Source organism: Tupaia chinensis, unplaced genomic scaffold (genome assembly GCF_000334495.1).
Source record: "Tupaia chinensis unplaced genomic scaffold, TupChi_1.0 Scaffold142061_1, whole genome shotgun sequence".
In the NCBI taxonomy this organism is placed as follows: domain Eukaryota; kingdom Metazoa; phylum Chordata; class Mammalia; order Scandentia; family Tupaiidae; genus Tupaia; species Tupaia belangeri.
Window position 1 is genome coordinate 44,088 of NW_006201913.1, and position 4,718 is coordinate 48,805.

At 41.6% G+C, this 4,718-nt stretch overlaps 1 pseudogene; it reads left to right on the top strand.

Moving 5' to 3' along the window:
* The first annotated feature begins 2,163 nt into the window (after positions 1-2,163).
* The window catches only part of LOC102468280 (olfactory receptor 7A10-like), an 8,433-nt pseudogene continuing 5,878 nt past the window's right edge, over positions 2,164-4,718 (top strand).

A 4,718-nucleotide genomic window follows, 5' to 3' on the forward strand; every position in this document is an offset into this window, starting at 1 on the left:
AAGATTTGAAGTCTCTCCATAGTGGCACTACTACGACCTATAAGTATTGCAAAGGTGTTTGGAGGTAAAGGGCCAAAGATTCCGGTGGGCAAGGCCTGTACCCTCATCTCAGGAGTTAATACTGTGTGGGTGGTGGAACAGAGGTCCAGCCCTGTGCTTCCTGCAGTTGCTCTGGAGAGGTCTGAAATGGATTGGTTGTTGGAACAATTTGCATCTCCCGAAAAACTTGTTTATGTCTCAGGGCCTGGGGCTGGCCCCTGTTTCTGTTTCCCTGAGAGTGAATGAGTGGTCTGCCATGGATATCTGTTTTGGACCTGCACTCGTTGTCAGGATGACATCCCCTCTGGCATTTACTGCATAGCTCAAGGGGTTAATTCTGTGCTTAACCTTTATATTTTTTGCTTTACACTGTTTTGCCATGTGTCCTGGGTGACCGCATTTTAAAAAATTACCTCGATTATTGTGGTCAAGGAATTGGCAGACGATGTACCCTTGAAGGGCAGGGGCCATGGCCAATCCCTGTTGGTATGCTGATCCAATCTCTGAACACAGACGTATGTACCGTCAGGTCCGTCCTTTTTCTGTGCAGTCTAATAGCTGCCTGACAAGAAGCGTTAGCATTTTCATACGCCAGTTGTTTTATAAAGTCTGTACTTGCATCAGCATTACCGAATATTTTTTCTGACATGGTAATTAATCGATGTACAAAGCCAGAAAAAGGTTCTTCAGGCTCTTGTCTAATGTGAGTAAGGGAAGTGCTCAAATCTCCTTTGACAGGGAGTTTTTTCCAGGACTTTATGCCTGCTGCATGAATTTGTGAAAAGAGCCCTGGGTCATACTGCATTTGATTTTCATGGTGCACATAATTTCCTTCTCCTATTAACATTTTGGCCATCCAGTTGTTATTGGCTTGGGCGTTGCAGTGGGCAGTTTCTCTACAAGCCTCTACATATTCTGATTTCCAAACAAAGTAATGTTGGCCAATCAGATGGTATAAGCCAGTCCTCAGCAATAGCTTCAACTATAGCTAAGGTATACGGAGCAGTAACTCCATATTGGGTGACCCGCCGCCTTAATTTCTTTTACTATTTTAAAGTCAAACCCGCTGTGACGGAGCCAGACCTGTCTTTGGGGATCTGTATTTTTCATAACAGGGAATGTCTCAAAGTCTGTCATATGTGATCCCTGAATTAGTTTTGTTTCTTTGTCTGTATTGGTTTTTAGTTTCTCTAATTGTGATATTAGTTCCTGGTGTTCTTTTTCTAATTGAATCTGTTCTTTTAATTGTTTTATTTTATTCAAAATCTCTTCCCTAGGGTCAAAAACCGGCATCAAAGGTGGTGCAGATGTGACCAAGTTGTAGAGTGGCGGTAATTTTTTGATAGGAGGCCATTTTGAATTATGGTACCTGCCTGCCTCCATTTCTGAAGTTTCTTTCTCAGGTACCCATTTTGAATTACTGTACTTAACTGACTAAGTTTCTAAAATTTCTTCAGACAGCCAATTTGGATTATTGCATTGGTCAGCCTTGGCCTCTAAGATTTCATCCTCTGAACTAGATAATGACTCTTCTTTCTTTGGCTCTTGTAGAGCCTTACGGTTGTTTTTCTTTTTTAATTTTTTAGATTTTTTTGGTTTTGTCTCACTTTTGGGGCTTTTAACTTCTTCCTCACTATCTAGGGAAATAAGATCCTCTCCCTGTTCTTTTTCAATTTTAGAATCCTCGGTTAGATCTGAGGTGGCTATAGCCTCCTCCTGGAGTTGATCATTTCGCATGATCTGCTCTCCCTTAATGAGCATAATGCCAAGGGTTTCTATTAAGCTCTGAATGGATATTTCGTGCTAAGCTTTTGTCCCATTATTACCCGTACTTAAAATAAAACGTAAGTAAATACTTACCAGGATGTCTTCTCTTCATCCCTCTGTGATTTCCACTGGCTTTTCTGGGTTGCTCTGCACTGGAGCCTTCATTCTCAGGTCTGTGTCCAGGCGCCAAGTGTCCTGGCCCACGGGAGAGTCGAACAGGTTTCCTGAGGGAAGGAGTGAGAGACAAGACAAACGGCACTCTGTCACAGCACAGAGACAACACAGTGTCTCTTCAGGGTCATCTCTTTATTGTGGGCAGCACAGAGATGACACAGTGTTCAGGGTCGTCTGGAGACAATGCAACGTCACAGCTCAGGGTTATCTGGAGACTACTCGGCGTCACAGCTCAGGGTCGTCCGGAGACGATGTGGTGTCGCAGCTCAGGATCGTCTGGAGACGACACGGTGTCACAACTCTTCAGGGGCTTCAGTGTCGTCTGGCGATTACGGGCCAGCGATCATGGTTGGTTATATACTGGTTGGTGGGCCATGATTGGTTGAATGAAGGATAGTAAAAGTGGGTTATGATTGGTTGCTTTGTGGACCAATCATGAGGTGCCAGATATGAAAATCTGAGGGATTCTAAGCTCACCGATTTGCTATGGGAAGTGGCCAATCAGAGTATGGTTTTGAAGGTGAGGTTTTTGAAGGGGAGCTAATTGTGGCCTTTGTAATTGTTTGCTCTCTGCACCTAAGATGGCAATAGTAAGAGACTCATGAAAAATAGCCTCAGCAGACTCACTGATGCACAACCTCCCACAGACGTGTGTGCTTTATGCTGTTTCATTAAATATCTTCCTGTTTCTCCTTGAACATTTCCACTGTTGGCTATAATTACAACTTTTTGAAGTGCTTAAAATGAATTATCCCCCCTTTTAAGTTTTGACATAATTGCTGAAGGAACAGTGGATGAACAAATATCAGTATCATCCAGTATATGTTTCCTTTTTGCTCAAGATTCTCTTTGAAATTTGTGATCAAAGGATGAGTCACAAGAGATTGAATTCCCATCCTAGTAGTTTGATTCCAGGTCACAATTTTTCTGTAAAAACAATGATGTCCTTTTAATTTCTCCTAGCTACCTCTAAAAAACTATCAATACAGTCAGTTTTTTCTTTTATAATTTATTCTTTCTTTTTTTTTTTAGTTTTGTTATAGGTTGAGTGTACTCACCAGAGAGAGAGAAAAAAAAAGAGAGAGAGAAAGGGAAAGTGAGAAACCCCTCCCGAGGAGGGATGACCACACTACAATCCCTTCTCCTCCAGCTTCCTTAGGATTTTGGACAAATTTGAAAATGTGCCCAGTATGATTTTCAAGTTGCTGGGTCCAGGACTCAAACTGTGCAGTCAGTCATGTGGGATACAGCACCTCAACCTCCATTCCACCTGCTGACCCATGACAATTAAATTTTAACTCACGGTTAGTGAAAGTGTAAATGACCTTAGGAGGCAGGAGAGTTCACAGAGAACATGGAGTAAAGACTGGATTCATCATATTTTCTATTTGGCCTTTCAGAACAACAGATCAGTAGGAACATTTTTCATGCTTTCCTGACCAGTGCCCACAAGAGAAATCAGCTACTAAGAGGTTGTGGTTATAAGGAGGACATGGACCTAATGGGCAGATATAGGGAGCTGTAAATATTTCATTTGTCATTGTCCCTCAAGGAAGACAGCCTTGGGCTGGACAAGACATAGTTGATGATTTCTGAATCTCTAGTCTGGATAGGGGACCATGTGTCTTGTCTGGAGACAGAGCTTCAGTCTCCATCATAAGCAACCCAGGGAGAAACTTACATATCCACATGAAGACTGTCCTCTCTGAGACCCTATACAGGTGAGTCTGAGACCCTGCTAGACATCACAGGACCAGTTCAAAGATAATGGATGCCAAGAGCATCTAGCTGAGGTCACCTGAGAGTCCAACCAGCCTAGCAAGAGCCGAGTGACTGATGCACTTGGTTACTTGTCAGCCTGTTATTTATCATCAATTTATTTAATATGTTAAATAACCACATATCTGTCAGATTTGCCAATGCAGACATCATCGTGGACAGTTTACTGATAGGAATAGACACCAAATTGGATGAGGGTAAAGATAGAATGGGAGAAATGAATGATTAGTCAAATTAGAAAGTGTCCACAGGAATTTGCAGTTAAAGAAATAGGAAAAGTAGAATCAGAGTTGTGATGAGACGTGCAATGACTTTTGGGTCTCTTAAGAAATTTTTGAAATGAGTATATTTGTACATATTTCTGTATTTTTTTTATTTTTTATTTTTTATCATCATATCTTCTTCATATTACATTGGATTACATATAACTTTACTGTGTGTTACATTGTTTCTTCAAAAGGGAATGCCATGCACGTCAGTCAGTACAGAGACATTAATCTCCCCACTTCAACATTCCATATCTTTTCTGTTTTCCCCAATCATTATCTTTATTATTCTAATTATTTTTATAAAACAGTCAATTGCTGTTTCTCGTTTTGCTTTTTAAAAATACTTTGCTCGTCATGAACCACTTCTCAGACCAATCCTGTTGAGAATTCTATACATGTCATCATCAACAGTAAATAAGCCCTATCTGTTTCTCACTAACGTCCTGTCTCTCTATTGTTCACTTGCTATCTTTCTCTATCCTCTTCTCTTCACTTACCCCATTCCACACTGTCCTATTCTCATTAAGTACCTTCACTTCAAGAATGGTAGAGTAGTTCCTGTTCTTCCCTGAGGCAATGCAGGGCTGGTAACCATCATCTTCTCAAGTTGCAAGTTCTCAGACCTTGTTTTCCGCTTCAGCCTGCTGATCCACAGGCCACACGCCGGCCCTGGAGAGGCAGCTGAACGCC